The sequence below is a fragment of the Castanea sativa genome, chromosome 5 (assembly GCF_040712315.1).
Source record: "Castanea sativa cultivar Marrone di Chiusa Pesio chromosome 5, ASM4071231v1".
In the NCBI taxonomy this organism is placed as follows: Eukaryota; Viridiplantae; Streptophyta; class Magnoliopsida; order Fagales; family Fagaceae; genus Castanea; species Castanea sativa.
Window position 1 is genome coordinate 58,674,057 of NC_134017.1, and position 12,646 is coordinate 58,686,702.

The following is a 12,646-nucleotide window of genomic DNA, read 5'->3' on the forward strand; positions in this document are numbered from 1 at the left end:
GAATAGTTACATTAAGGTTAAGAGTAGTGGAGAAACGAAAAGATAAAATGGAGGGAAAAAGGTTGGTGAAAATGTAATAGTAAGGTACAAAATTAATAAGAAGAAGAAGAGTCAAGAAATAAGATAAAATGATTGAAAATAAGTAGGTGATGTGGTAGCTAATGTGGCTTAACTAGAGCGTAGCAACAATAAACGTTACGCTTCAGCTTTTAGAGATATATATATCTCTTTGTTTGCTTATGTTTATTTGTTATTTGATGTATAAAAATTGTAAAATTACATTTTAAAAATTGTGTATGTGTCTCTATATTTTTTGTTTAGTCAAATTTATTAATTTTTTAGAAATTTAATATATTATATATGTTTTAATTAATTACGAAATCATCTTTTAAAACATGAATTTTGAAGATGATCTAATATACAAAATTATTATCAATATGTTTATTTTTATTCAATGAAAGTAAAACCTTATGATTCATCATCTGATCCAACCATTTGAGGATCCTATAATATTTACAAAATTAGATACCAATTTTAACAACCTTGTAGACAAACATATATCATATATATATAGTGACGGACCTACACTAGGGCAAAGGGGGGCCATGCCCCCCCGCGCCCGCCCTTGCCCCCTCCCTCGCCCCTACCCCCACCCCCAACAAAAAAAAAAAAACTAATATATGCATGTAAGCTAAAAAAAAATAGTACACAAAAAATTAAGATTTGCCCTTATTGACCTAAAAAAAAGAAATAAATAAATAAATAAAATCCATGTCCCTTTAACTACAAAAACAAAATTAAAAAAAATAAAGATGGACTATACAAAAATCGCGCACAAGAAACATTTTTTTTGTATATTATACTTTGTTGATGTGTTTTATAATATAAAATGTTTAAGAAATACTTATTTTGTATGTAGTATTTTGTTTAATATGAAATGGATGTTAGTTTTTATTTTCATAAATTTGTTTTAGTTTTAAGCTTTGCACCCCCCCCCCTCCGGGTACAAAGGGTTCCGTCCCTGTATATATAAATGAAACATTTAACTTTTTGTTGACTGCTACTTATTGCACCACGTGACTACATAAATTAATGTCATATATACATTTGTTGAAACTCCATTTTGCAATCTGTATTTAATCTCACATGGAGGGTAAAAGAGTAATTTCACCTTGGAAATATGCATCTTGATTCTGGTCATTAGATTCTTAACGTCATTTCACCAAAATGATCTTGATGTTGTAATAATCAAATCAAGTGGTCATTAGAAAGTGACTTAACATCTTACTCCGCCCCAAAAAAAAAAAAAACTCATCAATTTCTTCACCTTAACAAGGCAAGTTGTCAGTAGATATTATCCATTGTGAATATTATCATTGATTTACTTGAATTTTTATTGCTTTTAGCCTTCCATCTTACCGCCCTGCTTAAAACCAAATCTCAAGCTTACTCAATCAGCAAGTTGGTTTGGCAAAACAAGCAAAATGAAGGCCGAAGCCTCAAAATTCTTAGATGTAATTGACCAAACAGGTTTTACAGATGAAGCTTGTCAAATCATATACCAACATGTGAGTAAACTTTTCATTGTAATTTTACAAAAAAAAAAAAGAAAAAAAAAAAAAGAAGGTCAAAGCAAACACTGTAAACCAGAATTGTTCGAATCCTGATCTTGAATTAATAGTAACTTTAAAATACAGCTACATCACTGATTTCATGGTAATCTGTTCAAAATCATCATAGAGGAGAGGTGAGGCGAGGGATGAGAACCTTTACACTGAGCAAATTTGGGCAGAGCTGGTATGGAGTCATCTTACTTCCCAACAGCATGTTGATAAACACAGAGGATTACATTGCTGGAAGCAAGAGAAATAAAGTAATTAAACATAACTACCATCAAGCTTTCAATAGTTATTACTGTTAAAAACAAGTAATTATGGCATCATCATTCATCAATCCCAACATTATATAAATGCATGCCAGAACAACAGAAAAATGACCAAGTTGTTCATAACATGATTAAAGAATATATAGGAGGGAGATGAACCATGTAACCAGAAGTAACTTACATTAAGCCAGCGATGAAGGTAAGCGAAAGATTAAATCCTAATATATAAGAAGAAACCAATGCTGTGAAAAGCATTGCCACTGAAGTAGAATACACCTGAACAGCAGAGGAAGCTAATAAAAATGGGAACTCCAATCGCAAAGTCAGAAAATGATTGCAGCAGGATGGTAACGTATGCTTCTCTTAAGTAACACAATTATAAAGACCAATTTAGCTACATAAAGTTCGGGAAATATATAAATATAAATATATATATATATATAAGTAAAAATTAATTAAATAATAAAAAAGAGTGCCACATAATGCACACAAAGGAGTAATTTTCCTCAAAAACGAGTAATTCTTAGGTACTCCCGGAGTATGAAAAATGGTACTCCTTCCTATCACATTCATGGTAGGTCCGCTTATTAAATTCATGGTGAGGTCTATCATAAATGTGAGAGGAGGGAGTACCATTTCACTATACTCCGTGACTACCTAAGAATTGTCTTAAAAAATGAGTAATTCTTAGGTACTCCCGGAGCACGAAAAATGGTACTCCCTCCTCTCACATTCATGGTGGAACCCGCTCATTAAATTCATGGTGGGATCCATCATGAATATGAGAGGAGTGAGTACCATTTCACTATTTTCCGAGACTACCTAAGAATTTTTCTCAAAAAGAAGTAATTTCTAGGTACTCCTAGAGCACGAAGAATGGTACTCCCTCCTCTCACATTCATGGTGGAGTCCGCTCATTAAATTCATGGTGGAGTCCGCTCATTAAATTCATGGTGGGGTCCATCATAAATGTGAGATGAGAGAGTACCATTTCACTATACTCTGTGACTACCTAAGAATTTTCCTAAAAAATGAGTAATTCTTAGGTATTCCCGAAGCACGAAGAATAGTACTCTCTCTTCTCACATTTATGGTGAGGGTCCGCTCATTAAATTCATGATGGGGTCCATCATGAATGTAAGAGGAGAGAGTACCATTTCACTATATTCTGGGACTACTTAAGAATTTTCATTCAAAAAGAGTGCTGGCCATTCATTAAGGCTGAACGTGGGCAAAGAATACAAAGACCAACAAGTACTTTAGCAAGAACTATCAATGTTAAATTTGCAACAATAAAGTTAATCCTAAGATCAATAAAGCCAACTGCTCTGACCTAAGCCTTCACCAAGAACAAAAACAACCCAAAATAACCCAGAAAGGCCAGAAATGGGTTCCAATAGAGCCTAAAGACAAAATTTGAATTTTTAGTACCAGAAAGGGCCTTGGTTAAATTTTTACATTCCAGTATATTCACAAATTCTACCATCAATGAAGGATGGCAGATGTCTTTTCACTTTTATGGGCCAAACAATAACTGACGATTGCAAAAGAATTCTCGCTTTGAAATGCCAAGGAATAGTTCCAGGACATTATATAAAATCACGTAAATAAGTTTCTGTTAATGTCTTACAAGATTCAAGTTCATATTTCCCTGACTGACATACCTTCACAATATTGTCAGCATACTTCATTACCATACAGCAAGGCCACCGCACATGAGACAATTTAAGCAGATTGTATTAAAGGACAGGGAGTGAGAAATCTAGGACTAAGCAAAAGCTAAAGCATGCAAATAAGCTACATTTTACGAAGCCAAATGAGATATTTAAGATACCTTAGTGCCTGGTTGAGAATCATGAGAACTGTAATAGATGAGTATCCATAGAAGAATCCCCTGAACAAAAGAAACAATAACTTCTAAACTAAAACTTCTTCACTGCTAATCGGAAAAGAAGAATATTCCAGTTCTAAGGCAGTAAAGAATCTTTTAAATAATGACTTCACAGGGGGAAAATGGAGAGGATAGACCGATTGTAAGAGGTAAATCAGAAACAGAGACTAGAATTACTTGTTCATCACTGCATCCAAAAAAAAAAAAAAACGAGAGAGAGACTAGAATTACTTGTTCGTCGCTGCATCAAAATCTTGGGTCGCTGCATCAAATATAACCAGAAGTTTTGCACATTTATGTTTCTCGAAGGACGCTTTTTCATTATAGCCTGTGAAAAATGAAAATCATAAGCAATGTATCACTCTAATGAGAGTTTTCACTTTTTTTAACTCAATGGATCACTAAAAAACTTCAATCAGTCTTACAAAATCTATCAGTTAACAAAATTCAACCCAATCATTGATCAAGTTTTGTCGGGTTAGGATTCAAACAGTGACTACGACAGACATGAATTGTAGTTCAGAAGAACTAGAGTGCAAACTGTGTACTTAAAAAACTCACCTCAGTGTACACTCCTGCAAAACCACTTAAGAGTGCCATGACCTGCAAAGAAATCACCCCCAATTATGATAACAAGAAACTTAAGCTATAAAATGTTTTCCTCTGGTTTTTCTTTTTTCTTCATTGTTGTATTAAGAGTGTAAAATTTTGGTTAACTCACAATGGCCATCACCCAACCTTGAACAGGAGTTTGAAAAACATCATCAGAATTGCAAAAACAATGTAATCTGCTAGGGCACAGACAATTAGTTGAAAGTAGGAAAAAAAAATTGAATTTCAAGAAAAGATTATACAAATAATATAGTTAGAAATGATGTTCAGTATTTCCTACTTCTCAAGTTCATGGCTATATGCACCAAGATATCATCACTTCAAAAAAGTGATATTAGATTTAGTAAATGCTATTTTCATTCATTACTAGACTACATCTTGTCCTGTAACATAGACATGAATCACACATCTATCAGTATGGATTGTACATGTGACAATTTCAATAGTATCCTTAAGGTCAACATTCCAAAACTCAAAAGACAAGTAACTAGTCTGAAACAGTCCATAAATAAGATGTGTGAGGTATCTTACTTTGTTTTTAGCTGAGTAATGACGCACCCAATACATAGTTGAATTAAAGCCACCTATTGCATATTGCTTAACCTGAAAGAATATATAATTGGAACGCAAAACTCAATAAAAATTTTGCAGTCCTAATTGGTTTGGCTTAAATTCTTAATTTGTTTAAATTAGGTTTTTTCCTTAATCTTTCACTCTCCGTCCTCTGATACATAGCCTAAGAGCAGCTGAATTAGTACATATATTCATGCTCATGGATGCATTTCACATTCCCAATATGTTTTTGAATTTATAAACTAGACAAAGAAAAAGAAAAAAAGGAACCAATTTTGTTTGATCTCTTTCTCCTATTTGGGCCAACATTCTTAACATCAAATATTTCTAAGAGTATCAACAAGATGACATGTAAACCAAATGAATTATTATGACTCTTCCATCTTCATTGTATTTGTTAAGGGGCTTTAGCAAACGTTTTCCATGATGAAATGAAAAAATCCAATGTAAATGATGGTAAGGACTTGCTTCTTCTTAAAGTATAATTCTATACAAAATGCCAGTACTGATAATATTCAGATTTTTAAGTATTTGATAACCCGGGGCATCCAAATGCTGAAGGATGTGGTACTGCAACATAAAAGAGAAGAATACACATTAATCAAACTTCAGCAAGCAAGAATACCAATGGAACTGTGACTACCAAAAGTAAAAAAATGATTTCCACGACTAACCTGGAGCAGATTTTTGACAAGGTAAAGTAATGCAGGAATGGGGTATACAATAACTTCATCAAATGTTGTACTCAACCTAGTTCAAAGGCAGAACAAGAAACTAAAAATAAATAGAGATATGATTGGAATGAGAATGTGAACTCAAACTAAAAATATAGTTGAATAACTGGGATGAAACAAAATGTGCATTTCATCTTAGATATGGTGAAATTATTTGGTGCACGCTGTGTAATATCAATATACCCTCCTCTCATGTCAGAGTGAGCTCTACACGTGAGTCCTACAAAATCGGACCCACCATTATGTGAAGTACATCGAGTGTACTAAATAATTTATCCTGAATATGATATTTCCAACTTAATGAGAACATTAAATCACAAGTATTATAAAAACTTAACATAAAAACAAACAAGGAAAACCTGTTATCTTCAGTAACACCTTCACATCTCCATATTCTTGCCAAGGCTAAAAGTGATAACCCACATTTCAAAGTCTCTACCTAATTCAAGAAAAGAGTAAATAAATCAATACCCATTTCTTTGAATACCTAAAAGAATGACATATATCTATTCATTTGATAGGTAAGATTTGAACCTGAGAGTCTGAGACCTACCAAACTGAATGTTGAACATAAATTACACTTGAAACATTGATTGATGTCTTTTTTCCTGAAAATTATTCTTGTGCTTACCATAAAATTTGTAGTGGTAATACTACTCGTACTTGCCATTTCTTTTAGACCACACAATAAGTATACTTTGCGAGCTCATAAGAAGTGTCAATGCAACTACCACAATGATCCTATAACAAAAACAAACAAAATTGTATAATTTACTTGCTAGTCTCTCTAAATTAAAACTTGGGTTTTGATTAGAATTAAAAAAAAAAAAAAAAAAAAAGCATACTTGAGCTTCCATTTGGACCAGTCAATGGTGGTATCTCCCAAGGTGGGCACATTAGTCACTGAAAGAGCTTTCTGGCTTTCTATGACGTCTACACCACCATTACCATCTTCATCCTTTTCCCACAAAAATATAAATATATAAAATTAAGGAAAAAATTTGGTTTAAAACTTATTTACTATCTTTTTATTAGATGTGAATTTTCAGCATTAGATTAAATTTTCTTCTTATATTCTTCGTGTTTACAAAATTTTCAGAAAATAAAAAATTAATAATTATGTTATTAATTAAATATTGAAATTTTAAGTTTTGGTAGCCTTAAATTATGCACAAAAAATAAGTTTATTAATAGAATAGTAAATAATATCTAATTAGCACGAAATTTGACTTGATTATTTAAATTTTCAGAATATGTAATTTTTTTATTTTTTTAGAGTTGTAACTATTGGCTACAAGCGTGCAACCAAGGTTGTAGCGAAACTTCATCCATAAATTAAATAGATGGGTATATACATGGGTTCCACATGAGTGAAGAGAAAAAGAAAGGTACCTGATCTTTGAGTTCTCTATATTCCATTTCCGTATCTTCGTGACCTCTTCAGCAATCTCTCTCTCAGATTCTGTTTTGGATTCACATGGCTAGATCGCAAAGGCGCGTTTTCTGAAAACGCGAAACAAACTAACAAAGTGCAACTCAGCTCAATAATACAACTATATTTTTCTGCATGCAGTATTATTCTTTGGTTTTCAAAAGAAATCAAGTTTAAAAGATATATATATATATATATATATATATATATATATATATATATATATATATATATATTTATATACATATCTTCAAATAATTCAAATGGTCTTCGTCCGTATTTTCAACAAAGACATTAAGACATTAAGGGCTAAAAATGATGTCAGTTTGGTATTAACTTATCAAATTTTTTTTTTTTGTGCAATGGTCTTCGTCCATATTTTCAACAAAGACATTAAGGGCTAAAGATGATGTCAGTTTAGTAATAACTTATCATTTTTTTTTTTTTTTGCTGAAAACCTTTGTAAGTAAAAGTATGATAAATAAAAAATAAAAGTTAAATAAAGTAAATAACTCACATAAAACCTGCAAATAGTAAAAAACAAATAAGTTAGAAACTAGCTTATAAGGAATCACAAACAAGTGCCAAGTACTACTCAAATATCTACTAGTAGACACGGGTACTTAAATTAAGGATGATTAGGAGGTTTTACATAAGATTTGCAATTCGTGTTCAACTATATAAGTCAACCCAATCACAAACTTTTTTATTAATGATTTATGACCCATCAAGCCTAACAATCAACTGAGCAACACAATTTGGGTAACCTTTTGACAAATAGGCCACGTTGCAACGTTGATAACTCATTTTCAACCTTGTTAACAATTAATAATTAAACAAAAACTTATAATAGTTAAATCAATTACTTAACAATATTAAAATAGAATGCTACAAATTGAAGTTTTTTGGTGGGCAAGTTCTAATTTTCTCTTTCCTTTCTAATTATCAAGATTGGAAAAACTTAATCCCCACTATATTCTATCACTAGGGAAATTTAGGCCAAGTTGTAACTAATCTCCCAATCTGATATGTAATTGACCCACGTGTACAAATTCTATTTTGCATATGAGTAGTTCTATTTTGAACATGGTTAATGTTAGAATTAGTGTCCTTAAATCCTATTGTATGATGCTATGTATGATATTATGTATGAAATTATGTATGACTTAGTATTATGATTGATAAAATTGTTTTATTATTGTCTAAAATAACTGTAACATGCATATGAGACATCATCATATAGTACATGAGATGCATAGTATGTGATTTATATGATTTATTTACAGAAGATATAAGTCACAAGTTCTTTGTAAACTCAGAATTTTAGTTTGTAGTCGGTAATGAAATTAGGCATTTCATTTGCGAAGACTATAACATATAAACTAAGATGATTTGTCTTGATCGTGGAAGTATAGACTTCTAGTTGATATATTTTAAGAGTTAAGACATATTGAACTGAACTGCTGTGAGATTTATTATTCTCCTAACGACTGTCAAATGAATAATAAATTTCACGACTTCTATTTACATGAACTCTTAATCCTAAGAGGATAATGGATCTGATCATGAAGTGTAGGTTGTTTTGATATATCAAGAGTGAGATCTAAAGTAACGGTCAAAATCTCAGTATGTTGGGCAGTCACATTTAGTGTTGATGGAAAATATATTCTTAAGATGGAATTCATAGTCTCTTAACGAAGATATAAAATATTCTCTTGAGATAAGTTTAATGGTTCAGTTATTCAAAGAGTTAGGTCTAACCACTTTGGTAAAAAGTTACTAAACTATATATTTATGAAATTGGATTTCATAAATATATAATGAATAACTTTAAATGATTAAACCGGGTACTCAAGAATAAGATGTAGTAATTTACAAAGTGGTAGTCTACATTCATGACTTTGTATTACTGCAAATATTTTATGAAGGGGTTACATGTATAATAATAAAATCTTAGGATATAATTTATAAATAAGGCCTAGAGTGCAACTATATTTATATAGTTGTATTAAATATAGTTAATGGTAACTTTGGATTTGTCAAAAGTTGACAGAAAAATCCAAGCCCCATTGGAGCTAGTGTCTTATTGGTCCTTTTTTGGTCCCACTCCAAGACACATACTAAAGCCTAATTAGAAAGGCTCAAAAAGCTAGCCCAATTAGATAATTATTTATAAGGAGATAAATAAACAAATTTTTAAGGTATGAAAAAGATAGACATCATTGTGAAATGGTGTGTATGTGAGAAAGAGATACTCTATCATTCTTCTTTGAAAATTGATTAAGAGACACACATCTTGGACGTTAGTAGAATTGGAGTGAAGATTGAAAATGTTCCCAGGTGCTTCCGATCTTCGGTTTTAAAATTCACCGCTCCAAGGTACACTCTTTTGTTTTATATTCTAAAACTTACATAGTACATGTTAACAATTACAAATAAAGTAGATCCGTTAATTTTCCGCTGCGTTCACGCATATTTCCATCAGTTAATTCTATTAATCACATGCAACTTTACAGGGCTGTTACTAACAGCAGACTTGCACTATTGATGTTCTGTTTCACCAGTGGCTAGTGGATATAATTTTATTATTAAAAAAAAAAAAACTAAACAAACAGAAAAGAAATTAAGTAAGTTTATAAGGCAAATAATTACTTTAAAAAAGGTCATATTTTTATTATAAAAAAAGAAAAAAGTGAAAATAAAATAAAATCTATACGGTTATCAAAAAAATAAACAGCAAAGAAATTAAGTTATCAAGGCAAAAAGAAAAATTAACTTTATATAAAATTAAAAATTAAAAGAAAAAGAAAAAGAAAATCTATATGGTTTAGAATTTATCCTCTACCACAGTCACCAAAAATATTTAGCTACAGCCAACAGCTGCCTTCATAAGTTCATTTACATTCTGATTTGAAATACACACAAGACTGAGCTAGCTCCAAAGTGCACCAAATAATATATCACCGGCAGGTGATGCTATCTCTCACTCATAACTGAAAATAACTGAAACAACCATTCCCTATAAAAAAAAAAACCCTTTGTATATCTTGGGGCTCTCTCTCAAAAACTCTTCAAGATTTCTGCACTGATTATTCACTCTGTCCTTTATTTCCCAAACACACAAACACCCTTCTCCCTCTCGAAAGCTCTTGTAGAGATAGATATATCAATGGCTGTACGTAAACAAGATCAAGACAAGTTTGATCTTGACTTCTCCAGAGTTAACGAGCTGTTTCATTACATGCAAGCATTGCATGAACCGACTAGCCTGATTATCATTCGTATTCTGGCACTGCAGATGAACATACAAGACTCGAGAAACAGGTTCATCAACTCTCGAACAAGGCCTGGCTTTCAAGAAAAAGCTCCTGTGAGAGTCAAGGAGAATCAGGGGAGCTACAATGAGTTTCGAATTCTATGGAAGCGTCTCAATGATACACTTCTTGGAGGTGGCGGAGGTAGCAACCCTGCAGGAGCTAGCAGTGATGCAGTGTCGAGACACATCTTTGGATTATTTTTGATAAAGGAAATTGAAGAGAAGATGGGGTCAGACTCATCAGTTAAAAGGTTGGAACAAGATTTACGTGCAAGTATGACAATGGCTGATGCAAGTAAGGATGTAAGAGTCAAGAATGAAGAAGGTGTTGAGGTTTCAGAACTAAATTTGCAAGTGCTGAGGCGTAAATGTGAAGAAGGATTCAAGAAAGCACGAGAGAGTGGAAAGAAGAGTTTGATGGATTGCGTAAAAGAGTGTAAAAAATCTGATAAATTATTCAAGGTTCTGAATGCTATGAAGGCTCAAGTAGCTGAACTTAGGATTGAGCTGTCTCGTTTGATGGATGATTACATGTTAATGATGTCGGGGAAAGAACAATGGGCAGAAAAGATTGGACGATTCATGTCTAACCTCAATGGTCTTAGTATTAAAAAGATTATCAAGTTACCGAAAAAGGAAAATTTTGAGAAAAGAAATCTGAAGAAACTCTTGAAAATAAGAAGCCCAATTGATGATCTAATGGATAAAATCCTCGACCAAGTTCTAGATCTACTCTGTGATCAATTCATTGTGATAGCTCTGCATTTGGAATCTATTATGAGTCATCGACTTCATCCAGAATCACAGGACTTTATGAAGGTGGAACTGGCTGCCTACAAATGTGGTCTCAAGCAATCTGAGGAGATGCTGAAGGGTATAGGGGAGAATATTAATATATTGAAAGCAATAGTTTCATCCAAACTAGATTGTAAGGATGAGAAGAAGATTGACGATTTGCATTTTATGGAGTCTATGATAGTTCGATATTGGAATAAATGATTTTCATACAAGATGGAGTGAAAGGTTTGAGGCTCAATTTCTTTGCTCTTGTAGTGTGTGTCCAAAGCTCCCACGCAAAGGTTAAGAAGGTGCAAAGGTTAGACAATGATAGATTAGATATAAATTTCTGTTCTTTTTTTATTGATTTGATGTTGTGGGATTTCTTTAGTTTTGTTGGTAGTAGAACACATTGCTTGTCAGTTGTTTGGCGCACAGATTTAAAGATCAATTGTAGTTGGGAAAATGGATTGAAATTGTGAACTTTTGCCAAATAAACAATTTTTTGATAACGGTAGGTAGTTAATGAGGAATTTGAGTTCTGGTTTGCTCCCTCCCTTGTTTCCTTGTATTTTGCTCAATGTCCACAACTTAGTTGAGAGATTGAGTGAACTTTTGTCAAGGGCTATTGGATTCTTTTTAAATGCTGAACATAAATGGGAAGATTGTGTGTAAATTTGGGTCATTTAAAATAATATCAACGAAAGTGTCAAACTTATATGGTTAATATTCTATTAGTTCAATTCAAAATATTATTGTAAAATGTCTAGGAGTTTAACAGAATATATATGCATGATCAGTCTTGGAAGGACTGGAAGTTGAATTTGCTCTTCTTCTGCTAAGTGGATTTCACTATATATCATGTTATTAATTCCCCAAAAAGAACTTTTATGAAGCCTAACTCTGATATAATGGAACCTGTGTGCATGACCTCCAAATATCAATGCTGTGTCAGACTATCAATGTTGATAACCAGAAGGAAAAGTTTGTGCCCATAGCGAAACTTAGCATTTAAAAGCAGCATTTCACATTGATAATAGGGTACATCTTCTTTGTGATGAATTCAAAGGAGGTGTGTTGTAAAAAAACCTTGCTATGAATTTAGTCTTTCTCAAAATACACTCCTCAAATGTGTACCAACCACAAAGCTGCAGGTTGTTGCCCTTATAACCCATTACTTCATCACGCATAATAGTTGTGAATTCCAGTTTTGAACTATATCTTGCTATACTTGTCTCTTAAGAAAAACTGTCAAGACAGAACAAACCTATCTGGATTAGATTTCACAAACGAAGAAGGTAAAATACTAGTGTCATTGTCTTGTGGTCATTGTGGAAGTTTACAGCCAAACAATTACAACATACCGTTTCTTTTTCTTCTATTTTCTTCACCGAAAACAATTTGAACCTTCAGCTAGAGCTTGCTG

At 32.4% G+C, this 12,646-nt stretch overlaps 1 pseudogene; it reads right to left on the reverse strand.

Moving 5' to 3' along the window:
* Positions 1-1,810: 1,810 nt before the first annotated feature.
* On the reverse strand, positions 1,811-7,114 carry LOC142633799 (CMP-sialic acid transporter 2-like; annotated as a pseudogene).
* Between the last annotated feature and the right edge of the window lie 5,532 nt (positions 7,115-12,646).